Source organism: Antechinus flavipes, chromosome 3 (assembly GCF_016432865.1).
Source record: "Antechinus flavipes isolate AdamAnt ecotype Samford, QLD, Australia chromosome 3, AdamAnt_v2, whole genome shotgun sequence".
In the NCBI taxonomy this organism is placed as follows: Eukaryota; Metazoa; Chordata; class Mammalia; order Dasyuromorphia; family Dasyuridae; genus Antechinus; species Antechinus flavipes.
Window position 1 is genome coordinate 38,800,838 of NC_067400.1, and position 19,764 is coordinate 38,820,601.

At 39.0% G+C, this 19,764-nt stretch overlaps 1 long non-coding RNA gene across 1 annotated transcript in view; it reads left to right on the plus strand.

The window, feature by feature from the left end:
• Positions 1 to 19,764, plus strand: part of LOC127552911 (uncharacterized) — a 274,023-nt gene that overhangs the window by 58,957 nt on the left and 195,302 nt on the right. The window contains exon 2 of the long non-coding RNA XR_007951609.1: positions 16,167 to 16,241. This is a non-coding gene — a long non-coding RNA (uncharacterized LOC127552911). The remainder of the gene's footprint in view (positions 1 to 16,166; positions 16,242 to 19,764) is intronic.

Here is a 19,764-nt window from a genome sequence, read left to right on the forward strand (position 1 = left end):
AGCTGAAATGTGGACAGGCAACTCATTCCATGGGATGCAGGCTAACTGAGAATAGTGTGGGTCCTCCCCTGCCCTCCATTCCCCTCTTAACGACTTCACCAGTTACAAGTTTCTGGGAAACGAGTGCTTCTTTAATAGTCATGATTTGTTTAGGATGATGAAAAATATTTTAAAATTTCTCCCTCCCTTTCTTTCTCTCTCCCATCTTACCTCCCTCCCCCTCTCTCTGTCTTCTATCTCTGTCTCTATGTCTTTGTCTCTATGTCTCTCTGTCTGTCTCTTTCTTTGTGTCTGTCTCCAGTCTCTCTCTGTGACTCTGTCTCTCTGTCTCTCTCTGTGTTTCTGTCTGTCCCTCTCTTTCTCTCTCTGTGTCTGTGTCTCTCTGACCCTCTCTGTGCATTTCTATCTTTTTCTTTCTCTCTGTCCCTCTTTGTGTCTCTGTCTCTCTCTGTATGTTTCTGTCTATCTGTCTTCCTCTGTCTCTCTTATTATTCTTCTCATTTTTACCTGATACAGGAAATTTTGGTTTCTTCTGAACAGAGTACCTGGTTTATTATTTTTGCCACACAATCCTTGAAATCTTAGGACCCCAAGGGCTGTCAATTCCAATTTGTGTTCCAAGGGAGCCCCAAATATAATATTGCCAACAAATAATCATTTAGTCCCTGCTTAAAGACCTCCAGTGAGAGGGAACCTAGCAGGTCCCAAAGCAGCCCATATTGCTTTGAGAGAGCTGTAATTATTAGGAAGATTTTCTTGACCTTGAACCAAAATCTGTTATTCTGCATTTTTTTTTCAAAAATAGGTTTTTACTGATATCTTTTGTTTTTACACATTCGTACACCACCATTTTTACTTTCCAATGAACTTTCCTCTACAATAAAGGATATATATATATTTTTTAAAAGAGACAAAGAAGCAAAAATTTAGCAAAACAAATTAATATATGCTTCATCATTTACCGTAATAGTTGGTCACAGATATCACCTTGTGAAGAAAAAAGTTCATGTAACTTGTACTTTATTTCCTTGGATCTGTGATCCCATCAATTTGGGTACTTCCCTGTTTCATGTCGGTCTATAACATAAGATTCTTGTCCATGACCTTTTGCAAATTTGTCCTCCAGTATTCTGGAGAGACACCTCCCTATCATTCTCCTGATAGTGTTTCTTGTGCTGCACATAATTTTTTAAAATCTTACAAGATCTATTTTGAGCCTCTGGACTATAATTTTAAACCAGCTCCTCAAGATATGGTTTTTCCATTTTTATCCAGAAAGGATTTATAATCAATTATTTCAGTGGGCTCCAAAAAATCTCATTCCTTCTGACTTGCTGGTCAAAATGAGGAAATTGAAATAATCTTTATTCCTCATTTGCCTCTTCCAGATTCTCCTTCTCCTCCCATCACCTAGTAACCTCACTGCCTTTGAGGTTCATTCTATCACCAAATCAAAACTGGGTAGCTACGTGTACACATGTTGCACATCACGTGGATGTCTCCTGCCAATATCTCCTTCACTTCTATCCCAATGATGATATTGTCCTTCTCTAAGTACCTCTACGTGCTCCATCCTACATTCTAATGGAACGTTCTATCCCATTTCCTTCAGCAGATTGCCTCACTCTCTCACTTACCTTCATTCTCTCCCTGTATCCTGGATCATTCCCTACTTCTTATTCTCATTCTTGAAAAACCCTTTACTTGATCCATCCCTGCTCTCATTCTGTTGTCTCTCCTGCTTTTTGTGGCTAAACTCCTTGAGCAAACCATTTATTATGGAAGCTTTCACTTCTTCTCTCACTCTCTTCTTAACTCATCTTAGCTTCTAAAGTCACCATTAAGCTGCAGCTGCTCTATGCAGTGGTCTTTTCCGAGGTCTCATTTCTCAATCTCTATGGAGGTTTTCACACAGTTGATCACTTTCTTCCCCTTGATACCCTTTTCTCTATTGGTTCTCCTTCCACCTGTTTGACCATTCCTTCTAAATCTCTTTTTTCTGTATCTTCATCTGGGTCATGTCTACTACTATGGATGTCCTTCTCGTCTCCCTTTTATACTTCATTTGGTGATTTTGTCAATTCCTGCGGATTCTTTTATCCTCTCTTTGCTGATGATTCTCAGATCAACTTACCCTGCCCTAACCTCTTTGTTGACATCCAATCTCCCTTTTCCAGCTGTTATTAGAACTGCATATCCATTAGGCACCTTAAATTCAGAATGTCCAGAACTGAACTCATTTTCTTTCCTCCCAAGCTCTTAGACTCAGCCAACATTTTAACGTACATACTACCCTTATAATTGAGGAATAAAATCTTCAGCTAATAAATGATTATACTTTACCATCACAACATAATTAAAACCTTTTGTGAAGTTGTTAATTATTCTTTCCAACTGTGTATGTAGCAGATAGCTACTTTTTAGTGGTCTGATGTCCATATGTACAATATTGCTATGAAATATGCAAATCAGCTGGGTTTCTGTTCCCATGCTTGTTCCCAAAGCTAATTGTTTACTTATTTAAAGAAATAACTGCTTTGATTATAGCCATTAATAAATTAAATTTTGTGCAAATGTTTATTAATATGTTAAAGTCTTACTAAATTAAACTAACAGATTTAACAGACTGGAAGGCAAGTAGGTGACTGGTATTTTCTATCCACATGACCCTGGAAAAACCTCTTAATCTATATTCAGTTTTCTCATCTAAAAAGGGAATAATAATAGTACCTTCTTCCCAAAATTGTCGTGAGGATCAAATGAGATATTTGTAAAATTCTATTTAAGCTTTAAATACTATATAAATGCTAGCTATTATTATCATCATCAATCAGAATGAGTAAAAAATTATGTTTTTATAAGATTTATGAAGGAAATATGAGGGAATAGGATATATAATCATATTCTACTAAAACTAGAGCCAGGAAGACCAGGATTCAAAGATTTATAAAAATAATGAACTAGCATATATTGTAATGGGCTTGGAGTTAGGAAGATGGGTTCAAATCTTACCTGTAATACCTATAATATAGCATTAGTTTCTGACTTAACTTCTATATGTTTCAAGAAACTCTCTGAAACTCAGAATTGGCAATGGATCAGGGGATCCAGGTTTGAATCATAGCTTACTAAGACCTTGAACAAATCATTTATTTGTATAAGCCTCATCCATAAAATGAGGGTGCTTAAATTCTAAATTTATAAATAATGACTTTGAATTCAAAGGAGAGTTGCAGTTTGCATTAGTAAAGGGAGTACTCACTCCTATGGATACCATTAAAATTGATGTCCCTTATTTATTCATATTTGAAGATAGTTCAGAGACATATAACAACTCATTTAGGTTCTACTTTGGCTCACTTTGTTTTCAGGGATGATGGTAAATCTTTCATGGAGCCAACTAGCCCAGTTAACGAGGTATGAAACTTTAGTGTCCATAACCACCAATTGTTGAGAATGAAATTTTTGTTTTTGTCCTTTTGTGACCGGCTCTGCCTATCTTGTCCAGGTTGGAAAGATAGTCCCTACTGCTGATCTGCTGACTGGCTCAGTGGTTTTAATCTATGTTTTTCCAGTCTGGGACAACTCACCCCTTTTTAGGCAGCCTGGTGGTCCTCCATTTCTGGGAGTTCATAATATTAATGGTGATCCACATGCAACATTAATGTATGACTTCTTTACTATAGGTTAGAACTCCCCTATTTAAAGCATCCATCATCCTCAGCTTCCCCAGTAGCAGGGACTGTGGGCATGTGCCATCACTTAAATCTGGCTGATAATTTTCCCTACAATTGTTCCCAGATAATACTCTACAAATTGGGTCACGTTAGCCATGCCAAAGGGCAGATCTTGGATTTATCTCTCTGGCTGTTTATTGGATGGACAACAGGATGATCAGCTTCAAGCTGGAAAGGACTGAGGAGCTGATCCAGTACAGATGTGGAGAAGGAGGTTTAGAGTGAAAGATTCAGTGTCACACAGTAAATGTAAGAACTGGTTGTAAAACTCAGTCTTTTGATTTCAAGTCTTGTGCTCTCTCTGTCTCATCATTGTTGCCTAAAATAGAACAGTATATAATTCTCAGCATTGTCTCAAAAGTTGTCCTCCCTCAGCTATTCATGTTTTTATTCCCACAATTGATGGTTGTAGACCCTAGCCTATAATACAAGTTTCACCCCTGGTTAGCTGGGCTAGTTGGCTCCATGAAGGTAATTGAAGGCTTATTGGTCTTAAGTACACAGGCAGACAGATGCTCTCCCTTAGGAAGTTTACAAAGAGCTCTACCCCCCAGGGATGCAGATAAGACAGCTTGGCACGGGACCTGTGCTTGAGCCCCAAGCACAAACTCTTGTGTAAGAAAGGCTGGGGCAGACCCTCCACGGGGAGGAAGTCAGAGAGACTCATGAATACTGACAAAAACCATCTTAGCAGAGTGTCAGGGCTAAAAGAATCAGCATCCTCTGCTTTTCCATGAGTCCATGAAACTGATCCAGACACATCACTGGAGGGAGGGTGTTCTCTGCATAACAAGTGATGGCCACAGACCAATCTTTGCAGGTCCACATCTGAAGTGTTTTCTGGCTATGTGTGCCCCAGGTGGCTGACCCATCCTATATCTGTCTCAAAGCCAGTCCCTGACTTTTGGTGCTTCCTTTTTAAGAGGCAGCTATGTGGCTCAGTGGATAGAATGCTGAACTTCTTAACCTCTCAGTTTCTTCAACTGTAAAATGGGGATAATAATAGCACCTACCTTGCAGGGTTGTTGTGAGAATCAAATGAGAAAATATTTGTTAAAAAAATACCTAGCATATAGAAGATACTGTATAAATGCTCTCCCCTTTTCCCATCCCATCCCATCCCATTCCAAGGATGTCCACTTCATCTACCTGTCTGTCTGTCTGTCTGCCTGCCTGCCTATCTACCTATTTTTCATTTTTGCATAGCAGATCATATTACAAACAACTGAGAATACAACAGACTAGACATTGCAGATTGTGGCAAGTATGCTACAAAGCCCTCCATTCTCTCTTTAAATGAATCTAACAAAGCTAACATTTATGTATTACTTCACAAATCCCTTCACAAATATCATCTTAATTGATTCTCACAACAACCCCGTTGACAGGTGGATTGCTATCCACTAGCATTTAATGTCATTTTTTCCTCTCTCCTCCCTTCCTTTTTCCTTCTCTCCTCTCCCTCTCCTTCCCTTCTTTCCTCTTCTCCTTCCTTCCTTCCTTCTTCCTTCCTTCCTTCCTTCCTTCCTTCCTTCCTTCCTTCCTTCCTTCCTTCCTTCCTTCCTTTCTCCCCCAAGATAGGTTATTAGAATGGGGATTGAGTTCAAGAATTGACTGGTCATCCCAAGCCAGGTGTTGCCATTCCTAGGGGATCTCCTACAGGCTACATTTGTTCACAAAACCAGCACAAGCTAAAGCAAAAATTTAAGCAAAAGCAGAAACAAAGCTTTTAATTACATTTTTTCCTTCCTTATGATTTAACTGAATTGATCAGTCCTATGAGTATTGTTTGAAGGGGACATTTAGATTGGAGAAGAAAAGACTCAGGGAGGATATAGTAGATTTCATTGACAACAATACTGTTGTAGTCATATCTTATCTGATCTTAACCTGTATGAGCCTCCTCTTGGATCCCATTCAAAACCATTTCATCTGCAGTTCCTGTCCCTTCCTGTACTGGAACCTCTAGTACCTAGCACAGCATCTAGCACATAGCAGGTACTTACTAAAAATTTATTGATTGATGATTTGATTGATAGATGTTTCTAACCACTTCACTACCATATGAGTCTCAACATTGTTTCTGATTTTGAGATATGAAGAATATATGACATATTATTGCCTAGCTACCTATGATTGAATCTTAATGATGATAGTTATTGTCTATGAGATAGACAAAAAGAGATAGTACTCTTTACAGTTGTGTCAATCCAGGGTAAGTAGACCCTAGCTACTTTTAGATACTCCAGGTATAAGAAAGCCAAAGAAAAATCAACACAGAATTTGGTAAAAATTTCTTTGGGGTCCTCCTTTCCTCATCAGTGACTCTTTCCTTGGGACCACCATTTTGGGAATGATCTTAGCCATGTTTCACCTATTCTTGTTTAACTAACATTTTCCTTCTTCCTTCCCTACTTTCTCTCACATCCATACTTGTTTTCAAACACATTTATATATCTTGTCTTCCTTCATTAGAATGTAAGTATAGGGACTGTCTTGCTGCTTTGTATCTGTAGTTCCAGTACTTGGAACACTGCCTGTTAGGGAATAGTCAATACATGCTATATCTGTAATATTCATTCTTCTTCCCCCCCCTCTCTCTCCCCCTTTCTCCCCCCTCACTAATTTTAATGAGTAATTTGTCATCTTAGCTGTTTTTCAATGTCACTTTTCATCAGTTTCAGAGAAGGTGCCCAGTCTAACCAGGTGGTATTACTCATAATTAAAAAAAATAGATTGGGAAAAATCTCAGGCTTTCTAATTAGATAAACAGCTTCTGAGTTGAGATCTCACCCTCAGACTCATCACAGACTACCCTCCCATGGTGCTACTATGCCCTGATTCCAGTTTAGCTAAAGAAGCACATGGAATATCTGAAAGGACACATGCTATTCACAAACAACTGAGAATACAACAACAGATTAGACACTGCAGATTATGGCAAGTATGCTAAGAAGCCCTTCATTCTCTCTTTAAATGAAATTACATACTAACAGCTAACATTTATGCATAAATCCCTTCACAAATATTATCTTAATTGATTTTCACAATAACCCTGTTGACAGGTGTTAATATGATCTCCATCTGACAGAAGTGGAAACAGAAGCTGAGAAAGGTTTGGGTCACGTAGCTATCAGGTATTGGAAATGATCTGCCTAACTCCAACTTTCACTCTCCATGCTGCATATAAGATTGGATGCGTCTCAAAAATCCAAGAATCTGCAGAAGCAGGAAAGTGTTTTTTCCCCCTTTCTTTCCCGGTGGTTTAAATAGTATGATGACTGGAGCCAAAAGGAACACTGGAGAGCTTCTTGGAGTGACAATCTCAAGTTTTTTCCTTATTATGTTGATGGGGCACTGTCTTCTGTTTTGTTCTAATATTGCTAGTGGGATGAGGAAGAAGGGAGAGAAGGCATGAATTTGAGAGAGACTGAGGAGACATGATGAGCAAGACTTGACAACTCATTGGATGTAGGAGGTGAGAGAAGGATGTGGTGAAGACAGATGCCTTGAGGAACCATTGACAGGAAGAGCAAAGTTAGAAGAAGGAACAGCTTTTAGGGGGATGACAAGTTTTATTTTGGACATGTTGAGTGGGAGATGCCAGTGAGAAGCACCAGATCCGTGAAAAGTGTGGTGGGTAGTGTCAGACTTGAAGTTGGAAGGTTTGGGTTCAAGTCTTGTATCAGTTACTTTCTCTTTGTGTGATGGTAGATCACTTCGGTCTCATCATCTATAAAATGATGAAAATGGAATTTTAATTTTCTCATGTGCATTTATGTGCCTACAGCACAGGCAGGATGTATTGACACATTCGGGCTCCTGGCATGCTAATGCTTTCAGGGATGTCGGGAGGAAAGTATTTTGCAAATCTTTTAGTCTTAAAGAAATGTGAGTCATCCGTTCTGTACAGGGATGGCCCTGTACCCTAGTTCAGGGCTATGAATTCAATGAATGAAAAAATGAATGAAAGAAATTCAGGCTATTGGAGGTTCTCCAAATGCTTTAAGTAATATAATCATGGAACCATAGATTTTTAGAGCTGAAAAGGACCTCATTGGTTATTTCATCAACATATATCTGAAAGGAATCTTCGATATACGGTACCCAACAAGTAGTCTCCAGCATCTACCTGATGATTTCAAAGGTGGAAAAGTTCTTCTCAAAGCAATCTACTTAACTTTTAGACAACTTTAGTGGTGGGGAGCTTTAATGGCTTCTAGACTAACACAGAATCCTAGATTTGGAAGGGACTTCATATTCTATCTAATCAAACCTGAACAAAATTCCTTTCTATAATATTCCTAAAAAGAGTTCTTTTAGATCTCTAGGAATGGGGAACACCTTCAGAATAGTCCTTTTTTGCTTTGGGGCAGCTCTAATTGTTGGCAAGTTTTTCTTGATATTGAGCCAAAATCTGTCTTCTTGAAGCTTTTACTCCTTGCTCCGAATTCTACCTTCTAGATCTAGACACACTGGGTTTTAGATGTAAAGATATTTTATTGGAGCTATCTAGAACCAACCAGAAACATGGTCCTGGAACTTAGGAGAAGGAACACGATTGGAGATGTCAGTCTGAGAAGCATTCATTTAGAAAAAAATTGCCAAAACTCTAAAAGTATGTGAATTCCTCAAATGGGTAGGTCATTTTCTTCCTCTGTCATTTCAATATTGCTTTCCTAGGGGACAAGAATTTTCTCTTAGTATATGTCACCTAGCATGGTACCATAAATAGGAAATTTGTGTATTTCACATAAATTTTGTGGGGCAAATCCCACAAATGTCACCTAGAACAAGAAACATGAAGTCAACTTTAATTTCAGTATAAGGCTAAGAAACTGCTCTGTATTAGGGAGATAGAAACTTCAGGTTGCTTCTGGGAAGCTATCAGTGCTCCCTGAATTCAGGGTCTTTGGGTCTAAATCCCTATCTTGCCCTCTTTGCAGAGGCTGTAGTGCTATGTCTATTTTTCTCTGTTTGCCCTTCTTGAGAAAGAGTTACATACACACACATATAATGTACATGTGGTGTATAACACACACACACACACACACACACACACACGTGTTTGATGATGCAATTCCAGCCAGTGTGGCAAGTCCATTCTCAGATAGCGGTGGAATCGTTCAGGTCCACTAACCAAGCTAGATAAATCATCCCTAGTCTGACGGCACATCAATCTGCTATTACTGGTTAATCTTCTTTCTTTCTCTCTCTGTTAGATTACGTTTACACTTGGGTGATTACCGATCAAGGGAGCACAGAATTCTCAAGTAGCTTGATTCTTTGATCCAACTGCAATTTCTTACAAAGCCTCGCCCTGAGCTATGTGTGACTTTTCCCAAATAAGTGATAAATATGAATCGTGCTTTCTGATGGCATGGATAAAGACTTTCATAGACACCGAGAGCAAGATTGTATCTGTCAACAAGCGGGCTGCAGTGGGAATTTAGGGCCCAGGGCTGTGAAGTCACACTTTGCTACACAGTGATAGAGATTCTCATTCTCAAGCTTCTGACCGTGTCCCTCAGCCTGAGATTCTGCTTATGTGGAAGGAGGGGAAAAGGAGGTAGAGTGCTAGACTTGAATCAGAATGATCTGTATTCACCTTCTTTATCTGACATTTATTAGACGTATGACCCTAAGTCACTTAACTTATTTGAGACAGTCTCCTCATTTGTAGAATCAGGTAAATAGGAATGACCTTGAAGACCTGTTGTCAAAATCAAACGAGATCCTGCAAGTGTAGATAGCTGATCAGAACAACCTTGACCAATTAATTTTACCCTCCCTTGCTCACCTAGATGATGAAACACAAAGGTAAAGGTGACAACAAAGTAGTAGCGTTAAGTGAGGTACAAAGACAATCTGCATTCTGTTACCCCTTTATGAGCTGTCTCATGAAGTTATCCTTGATGAAATTAGAGGGACAGCTTCTCATTGGCTGGTAAAAGATTAGTCATATCTCTGGGGGCTTGTTGAAAACAAGCTTGGCAGCTTTGATGGATAGATAGTTGAGGCAGGGACACTTTGTGGAGTGTGTTCCTGGAGCAGAGCAACCAGCTGTAGAGAAGAATGCAGGAAAAGGAAGCACACCCTAAATTGTGAAGTTTAGGATAAATGAAGGACCTTTATAGTCATGGCTCCAATCATGGAAGCACCAGAATGGTCATGATCATAAGATGCCAGCAAAATTATTTTTATTAAAGAGAATAATCTCATTTTTCCATCAGGGGGAGGAAGTTTGGATTGGTGATTGCTTTCATGATGATCTTTTAGCATCATTGGATCAATTCAAATAGATTTCCATAAATTGAATTGGGGAAGTTCCTTTTATTTAAATCACTCTGGGTATGCAGTGTAGATTTTCCAAGTGGTTATCACAGATATGTGGTCACTATCACCTGGTTAAGCAGGAATTAATCATTATAGTTGAAATGAATAATCATTTTGTTCACTCCCTCTTTCCATGGGATTCTCTTCTGCAGATTCCCTATCCAGATTCAATTGGTTTGGTGCTTTTACTCCATGTATACCTTATTAACAATATACTCCAAGTATGTGTCCACTCTCCTTGCTGATACTATATTTACAAAAAAGCACATTTCATGGTTTTTGAGGAAGGGCTTGCTTTATAATTGTGGTTGTTACTGTGACATCTTAATAAATGCCTTTACTTTTTTAATTTTAAAATTTACTTATTTTTTTTATTAAAGCTTTTTATTTTTCAAAACATGTGTGTGGACAATTCTTCAACATTAGCCCTTGCAAATTTTCCCTCCCTTCTCCCACATACTCCCCAAGATGGCAAGTAGTCCAATATACGTTAAACATGGTAAAAATGTATGTTAAATCCAATATATGAAATGCCTTTACTTTGAAGTCACTCTTTCTACTGGCTGACTATTAAAGAAAAACACACCAGAGGAGTCTTTATGAGCTATAGTTTTAGGAGTATGGCTTCCCAAAGACTATTTTGAATCTAAGGTGGTAGGTATTCTCTGGGGAACCAATCCCATGAGTGTAAGTTAGGGGAGGCACTATGCATTAAAAGGATTTTAGAAAGATTCAAGTACCCTAGAACTATCAGATATCATTAGGAAATCACTTCTTGATAAGCATAGACTTATAATAGAATTGCAGGATGATGTCATAAACTTTTTTTCTCTCTAATTTTTGGTCAAAAAAGATTCCACTGCAATTCCAATTCGGGGAGATGGAATTAGTTTATGTAATTGAATGTCTCAGAGATAAGATCAAGAGCTTCCTGGTCTATCGGATTGAGAGCCAGCCTTTTATTGTAGAGGGCCTGGGTTCAAGTTTCATCTCTAACATATACTGGCTGTATAATCCCAGGTAAATTATTAGCATCCCAGGAAACTCTTTATAACTATAAATCTCAGAGTAGATACCAATCTGCATTGCTGAGGGTATTTCCTCCTTTGGGTTTCCCCATCTTAGTAAAATTACTTTTCTGGGCAAAAACTTCATGCAAAAAATACTTGTGTACAAAATGTGTAAAATGAGCTAGGAAGGAGAATGGAATACAAAGTTTTTGTGCTAAGCCAGGAAGACCTCTGACTCCCTTACGTTGTCAAAAAAGTGCTTCCAGGGGTCATAGTTTAGGTATTTTCTTAAACTTTGTGTCTCCTGGGGGCTCTCTTCTTTCAGTTTATTTTCATTTTAGAGTTTTAAAAACCCATACAAATATCTGTCCCCTCCCTTATTTTTCCAGGCTGTCCAAAGTCTGAATTCTCAGAACCTTTGCATTCTTAGCCCCCTGAAGAGGGTTCTCAGGAGATTCCAGGACTACCATTTTTGCCTCGTAAAAGACTCACTGTGAAATTTTGCATGCATCAGACAGTAGGAGCTTTTCAGGATAAATACTTGTAGAATAAATGGGAAAGAATTGGCCCTAGAATTCAAAGGGAGGAGCAGTGGGGGAATTGGATAGCTCTTTTGATGACCACAAGCTTCTCTAACAAATAAAAGGCCTGGCCTTTTCAGAACAATGTTCTATCATTGTGAGTCTCTGAGTCCTGGAACACTAAGTAAGAAATAAAAGTGAGTATCCCTTGGAGGACAAGGGAGAGAAACATTCAGGCTGCAACCCGTAACAAAGGGGACACTATGAAGAAGAAAGAGAGTAAAGGGTGTCATGAAGGAGGGAAAGATGGCTCAAGGTAAGAACAAGGAATAACAGTTAGACTAGCCGACTGCTGTGGTAACACACTTGAAATGTCGAAAGAAATGAAGGAAGGGCCTTCACTGGGTAGCTCCCTATTGTGAACTGGTGGGATGGGAGGAGTAAGAATTGTACAGGATTGGCAAGTTTAGAGAAACTGAAATTTGGAAGGACTGTCCAAATTGGTGAAATAATAATAGCTAGCCTTTATATGGCTCTTTAGGGTTTGAAGGGTATTTGGTACATATTATCTTATTTGGTTTTCACAACAATGCTAAGATGTAGATCCTATTTTTATCCTTACTTTACAGAAAGGGAAACTGAGACTGAGAAAGATGAAGTGATTTGCCATCTAGTAAGTGTTTGAGGCAAGACTTGAACTCTTCCTGACTCTGAGTCCAACACTCTATCCCCAGGAAACATAGCTGCCAGATCCATTTGGAATATCAAAAGATACTTAATTATATGCAATAATTTTTTCAGCATGGAAATAGATTTAATTTCTTCTATTTTTGGTCCAGAATTTTCTCCTTTCCTCTTTTATCCTGGAAGAATTTTATGTGAAACATAAACATCACAGCATGGAATAGTAGATAGAGTAAAGAACTGAGTTCAAATTCTGTTCCTTATGTTTGATACCTATAACTTCTGAATTCTCTCCAAGTTCTAGAATTTTGACTGTTGAACTTGTAGTTAGAAAAGCCTGAGTTCACATCCTGCCTCTGACACTTATCTGCTTTGTAATTCTGGACAAGTAATTGTACCTCTAAGTGCCTCAGACAACTCCAGAGACTTTATCTACTAAAGCATACCAGAGATCCATCCCAAAGACCTGTATTTATGGGATGTGTTTCAGGCCCAGAGCATTTCATTGCTAAATTGGTCTGTGGCTGTTATAATGCATTTAAATTTCTAGACAACTTTAACATTTTGTGTTCAATAATACAATACTTAGAACTGGGCTTGGTACCTCAAAAATATTTGTTGTTTGAGGAATTATTCTTTAGAATAATTCCCTATCTCTAGTGATGGGAAGTTGACAAAATCTCAGACCAATAAACAACATCTTTTAAATTCAAATTTTATTTAAAAAAAAACTGAGGAAGTGATATAGGTGAAACATACTTCTTTTTGTCTGGGAAGTGGGGGCTCTGGCAGTGGAATGAATTATGCATTGTTGGATGGGTTTTTTTGTTAGTCTAAATAGACTGTTTTTTTTTAAACAAGGGAGATTCTGGAGGGATTTGTTATAGAAACATGTGTCAAGAAAAAGTCTAATAGAACTTTAATTTTCATAGATTTATATTGATATCTTTTGTTTTCACATTGTCTAGATTTCCTCTTGTATCCAATCCCCTCCTTGGCCCAAAAAGCCATTCCTTACAATAGAGTTTTTTTTTTAAATAGAAAGAGGAAGAAAAGTAAAAATTTGGTCAAATTTATCAATCCCATCAAAACTCCCTGATATCATATGACGTTTTCAGCATCCTTGGACTCCTTACCCTATTTCTGCAAAGGGGAGAGATTGTTCTCACTTCTCTTCCTTGAGGCCAACTTCACTCTTTATAATGCCACACTATTTAATTTCTGTGATTTCTTTTGTGATGTTGCCTTAATTTTGTGTGTATTATTTATGTTTTCTGCTAGTCCATTTCCTATTAATTAAAAAGCACTATTTAATTTAAAAAGAGAAATCATATCAAAATATGAAGCAAATGCTAGAGTAAGTAGGCCAATATATGAGAAGCACTTAGAGAAAGATGGCTGGATAGAGAGCCAGAGACTTCCTTCAACATGTAACTCAACCCTGCCTCAATATCCCCAGATGTTAGTCCCCTCAGCTCTGGAAATTACTTAGTAATTGTAATTTTACATGGCATAGATATTTTATTTGCTTTTTCTATCTTTATATTACTTCCTTCCCCACTCCACCATTATCTTCACAGAATGTAAGATCCTTGAGGGCAAGATTTTTTTTGGGGGGGATCTTTCCACCCCAATGCCAGGCACAGAGTAGGAATTTAAGTATTTTATTAAATTCATGAATAAATCCCAAGTCTTTCATGTTCTATCTGTGTCACCTTGAGCACGTGTATTCTAGATCTCAGTTTCCTTCCTTTTAAAACAATGGAGGTTGGATTCCATGATCTCAGCGGTCCCTGCCAACTCATTAGCTATGGATGTAAATTCCAAATGCAAGTTATCATTTTAAACTTTGCATCACAAGAGCCTAGCCTGAAAGCTGAAAGGAACCTTAGAGTTCATTGAGTCCAGCCCTCCCATTTTGCACATGAAGAAACTGAGGCTGAAAGAAATGGAAGTGACATGTTCAAGACCACCCTAGGTAAGGGAAGCCAGAATTCAAATTCAAGTTTCCAGATATCACATTCAGCGCTGCTTCCAGGGTTCCACATCACACTTGCAAGCAAGCAGATGAAGATTCCCAAATCTTCCTTGTTATTTGGCTTTACTCCATTTTAGCTGAAAGAATATCTGAAATTTTCCCTTTCTTGAAGGGTTTGTGTCTGCTAACTGCTTCTGCCGCTTGTGACTTTTAAAGCCTTTAGTGTATGACACAGGTGTACCTGATACAAGACCCAGAAGTCTGGACGTGACACCCCTGGGCAGTATGGATCAGCCGGCTTCTTTAAGCCAGCGTTGTTTGTAATTCTTTTAAAAGAAAGAAGTTCGGGTGATTCTTGGCAGCAGCTTTGTCTTGGGCATAATATGACTATTTTTGTGATTGAGATGACTGAAACTACAGTGAAGAATGAAGTGTGCAGAGTGATTTACAGCAGAACTCGCAAGCCAAAGGCAGCAATTATCTACAGCTGAAAACAAGTAGCTTTTAATGTGTCCATTTGGCCAAGATGAGAGGAGGGGAATTATAGACTGGCGCTCTCTCTCTCTCTCTCTCTCTCTCTCTCTCTCTCTCTCTCTCTCTCTCTCTCGCTCTCTTTCTCTCTCTCTCTCTCTCTCCAATCTCTCTCTCTCCTCCCTCCCTCCTTTTGCTTTCTCTCTCCTTTATATAGTTTATCATCCATAATTTTGGGATGTATTTGGCTTTTTTAAGCTGTTTTATCTGTAGGCTTATGAGGTCACTCATGTGTGAATTCTTTTGTTCGGCCACTCACCTTTTGCCTTGATGATAGAAAATTGATCAGGCCCGAAGTACAAGTTCAATAGACAGCCCCCTTGGTCCTTTGTCTAGGAGAATAGCTACCATTGAAGGCCATGAGCAGGTTGCTATTAATATGACAGCCCGCTCTATCTCCCACTGTAATTTATAATGAAATACCTAATCTCCATTATTTTGATCCAAGCAGGCGATCCCATGAAAAAGTCTTTTCATCCAGTTCCCAATGGCTGTTACAGGAGAAATGGCAAACCAATAATTTTTGTCAAGTTTTTTAAGCCAACAGAAATGCTTTTCCACTGCTACAGTTTCAAAAGGCGCAGATAAAGCTCATTCACTGTGATGAATGAAAAAGCCATCTGGGGTTTTTCTTTTTGACTTCCTTTCCTTTTCTCCATCCTTGTAATCAAATTTGAGCAAAATCAAATGGGGCTTTCTATGAAAGTACCTTTTGTTGATCTGAACGAGCTGGTAATTTACAAAATACCCTTCTTTTGTGAAGCGGGCTAAAGAAAAAAAAGAATCAGTAGCTTTTAAAGCTGGGCCTTGGTGGGACTCTAAATACCATGAAAGCAGCCTGTGTTGAGAGATTGAAATGCATTTCAAAGCCAGGCCTGAGTCAGGGTACAAGGAAGAACAGACCTGTGTGCATTTTGTAGGAAGAAAAAATGTCAATGGAAAAAAGGGAGAAGGGGAGACAGCAAAACAGGGGGAAAAATCTGGATAAAGCATGAAAGTTATCATTCTTTCGGAGGTGCGCTCGTCCTTGGTGACACAGAGTACGTAACCAGTGATCCTGAAGTTGGATTTTTTTTTTTCCTCAAAGAGAAGGCTCAATAACCTGAGTATTTACGGTCAAAGTTTGTGTTGCTTGGGTTTGTGGAGAGATCTGAACCAGGACATGTGTGGGGGGCTGGTGTGGTTTTTAACCCCCTTCAACTTTTCCTCTGTTTTTCCTCATTTCTTTGGGACCTTGTAGGAGATGGCTCCAGTGAAAGAGAAGATTCTAATTTTCACAGTACTAATTCTTGTTCCTTTTTTCTTTTTTTCTCTTTCTTTTTTTCTTTTTCTTTCTCTCTTCTTCTTCTTCCTCTTTTTTGCCTGCTAGATTTCCTTACGGCAATGCTCCATCCCCCAGTGACTCCAAAGAGGAAGATGGGCATAAACGGGCATCTGGCAAAGAGTAAGTAACGTGTGGTCTTTTCTTTTATCCCTGTTTCTACAACGTAGAGAACAGTTAAGGTGTTCCACAGCAGTGTGGACCCACTATGTGGGTCTAGGAGGGAACAAAGCTTTAGGAAATGCAGCATTTTCAGTGTGAAGTCTAAGACTACCTGTTTATGCCAGTGGATTTCCAGTGTCTGTCCCACACCATGCCGTCTCAGCACGGAGCAGACCAGACTGCTTATTATATTCCTAAGAGGGCAACAGGGTACGGAATGCTCCCCAATTCTTTGGAACTGTATTTAGAGTATCTCAGCTTTCCTGCCTCCAAAGCATGGAACAGCCTTCTTTTTAAAATTAGCAGGTCCAGTTCGTAGACAAGATGCTTTCTGTCTACCAGGGAAGTAAAATAAGCCGTATCAAATTGCTTTAGCTGATTTCTTCAGCATCAACGTCTCTAGAGGGATGAGTTGTTATTCTGATATTGCCAAATGATTAAGAAAAAATTTTCAACATTAGACAAAACATTTTCTGATGTTTTCAAAGGTGCTTTGTATGGAGTGTTCCTTTTTAAATTCTTCAAGGTTAAAAAATTTTTTTAATGAAACATGTGGATTTTAATGGAATATTTTGTGATTATTTTTATTCCTGAGACAAGATTGTGAGTCAGTTGTGAATTCAGCTGTGTCTTTGAATTCTTTGATTTGTTTGGAAGGGGACTTGTGTCTGGGATGTGGTTTCCAGTGCCTTACGTGGGTCTAAACCTGGATATACAACTCTTGTCAGTTTTGAAGCATCAGGATAATGCTTTGTAGTTTTGGCAAGCTTTATTCTGGGCAGAACCACATGGGACAGGATTGGGTTCTGTATCTTCTTCAGAGCCCCATAGAAGGAGTACACACTGGGGAATTCCAGATGGCCATCCCTGATCCTTTTCTCTCCTTGCTGTGATCATTGAAAGGCAAATCCAGGGGAAATAAAACCCTGGCCTCCTGAGCTTGGAGGCCACTGTGACCCTGGGGGTAGCGAGAGGTGTGATGCTATTGGAAGGGGGACAGCATGGGGGACTACCAGAGTCCAGTTGACAGATTCTGAAGAGGAGTTTATAAGCCTCCAACTCCTTTTTCCTTTTATCCGAGCTGAAGCTTGGAAACTCCATGTTTAAAGCTGGATTTATTCTGTAGCTCCAAATTATTTGGACTCTGCAGTCTTGGTTCTCTTCTCGAGCATCCCTGTACCCTGAACCCTGGCTAGTTATGAACCTTTTGCTGCCTCCTAATGCCCGATTTCTAAAATCACATATGAGGCAGGTTGTTAGAAAGCTGTTGCTGCTGCAGGAGGAAGGAGGAATGGAGGGAGGGAGGGGGCATTCATTCTACTGGAATCAAAGCTTTAAGATGCTTATCACCCCCTTCAAACTATGCAAAGAAAGTAGATTATGAAACCATTAAAAAAAAGAGGAGACTAATTCCCATGATTTTTAATGTATGGTTTATTCTGATAAAACCCAAAGTGACTTTGATTTGCCCACAAGGTACCAGAGACTCTTTATAGCAGCAGTAGGGTAGTGAGGTGATGGAAGAGACCCTGATCCTGGAGGGGTCTGTTGAGCAAATCACTCTCTGGGGTTCATTTTCTCCATCTGCAAAGTGAAGGGATTGGATCAAAATCTATAAAGTCCCTTCCAACTCTGAATCCATGACAGCACGATCATCTGATCATTGGTTGTTTTTTTTTTTTTAATGAGTTCAGCTATTCCCTTAATGTCCCAGCTGTCCCATTACTCTCATGGGACTGATGTGTGACCCGCATATTGTTGTTGTGGTTTGCTTTTCAAAACTTGGTTCATGTCATTTCTTTTTAATTCCTGGATGCAAAAAGCTATTGGTTTGTTTTTGACTGTGACTTTGCCTTTGCCTGCGACTTTGCCTTTGCCTGCTTTAGAGTATGATGGGCAAGAACTTTCTTTTGTCTGAATTGGAGATTTTGGTTTCTGTAACTTCCAGAGTTGCTCTGTTTTATGGATAACTGAGTGAGCAAAGAGGCCTTGCCCAAAAATAATGCTAAAGGGACAGAAAGTGGAAAAAAAGATTAATGTAGAATCAGGAAAGAATTGAACTGAGTCTTGCCTCTGACCTTTGCCAGTTGTGTGGCTATAGGCCAGTATGTTAATCCCTCATCTGGAAAATGATAATAATATTACCTGCCTTATGGAATTATTGGTGAGGATTCAATGAACTAATGTTTGGAAAGGGCTTTGAAAATCTCTAGTAGTAGAGGAACATGAGCCATTACTCTTATTTTTATTTGTGTTCTGTAAAAGGCAGCAAGGGGGCATAGCAGATTAAGTGGGGATTAGGCTTGAAGTCATGAAGACCTGAGTTCAAATTCTACCACTGATATTCACTGGCCTAATGACTGGATAATTCATTTAAATTCTGTGTGCTTTAAGAAACTCCTAAATTGATATCAATTAAACCACAAACCCCTTGCGGTCTGTATTGTTGGAGAGAAATTGCCACACTGGGAGGTCTTCACAGAACTGGCATATTTGCATATTATCAGGAAAATCGGAAAATAAGTGAAAGAAGCACTCCATAATGGTTGGCTGCTGGCAGATGGTGAATGGTACTATATATAAGGGTACAGAAGTTGTCAGTCCTGACTATGAAAGAGCCTTTTGGCAACATCTTTGTAAATGGGATTCTTTTCACATAGACCAGATTCCTGCCAAACAGTACAAAAGGACTGGGGGTCTACAGAAAGACTAAGCAGTAAGTGATCCTAGGATCATAAGCTTAGAACTGGAAGAGACTTAGAAATCACTGAGTCCAATATATTTATTTAACAGGTAGGGAAACTGAGGCAAAGAGATCTTAAGGGACTTGTCCAAAGTCAAAGTCACTTAGCTAATATGTGTCGGAGGTGAGATTTGAATTTGTCTTCCTTTAAATGCAGTGCTCTATCCACTATGCTTCCTCCCTATGATTGATCTCATATATGTGCTCTATCATGGCTCATTAACTTTGGGCCATTCTTTGAGCCTTATAGTTGCTGTGTTGGAAATGGGACTAGCTAAGTCTTCAAAAAAGTAGCAGATGAGTCAAAGCTGACCACCAACCCAGTGCCACTGTCCCGGAACATTTCTAAAGAGAGTTTCTTTTCAAATTGAATTAAAGCAGGTAATTCTTCTCTGACCTACAGAGATGGTTTATCAGATGAAGGCAATGAAGTTTAAAAAAATCTTTTCAGTTAGGAAAAATTAATAGCATGAATGAAACAAGAACTTAGTTTACTCATCACTTGATAGCACAACTTTCTTGAATTTTTCTGGTCTTGGATCCTTGTGTTGTAAAAAACAAAAGGGGTGCAGGGATGATGATGGTATTCCTATATCACCCCAAGCAATAACCATGTTCTTTTCTTGGTTAGGGGCAGTGTGGCATGGTGGAAAGGGAACAATGTTCGAAATCATCAAGTCTTGGTTCAAATCCTGCTTCTGTAGTTTATAGTCAGAATGACCTTAAAGCAATCATTTCCCT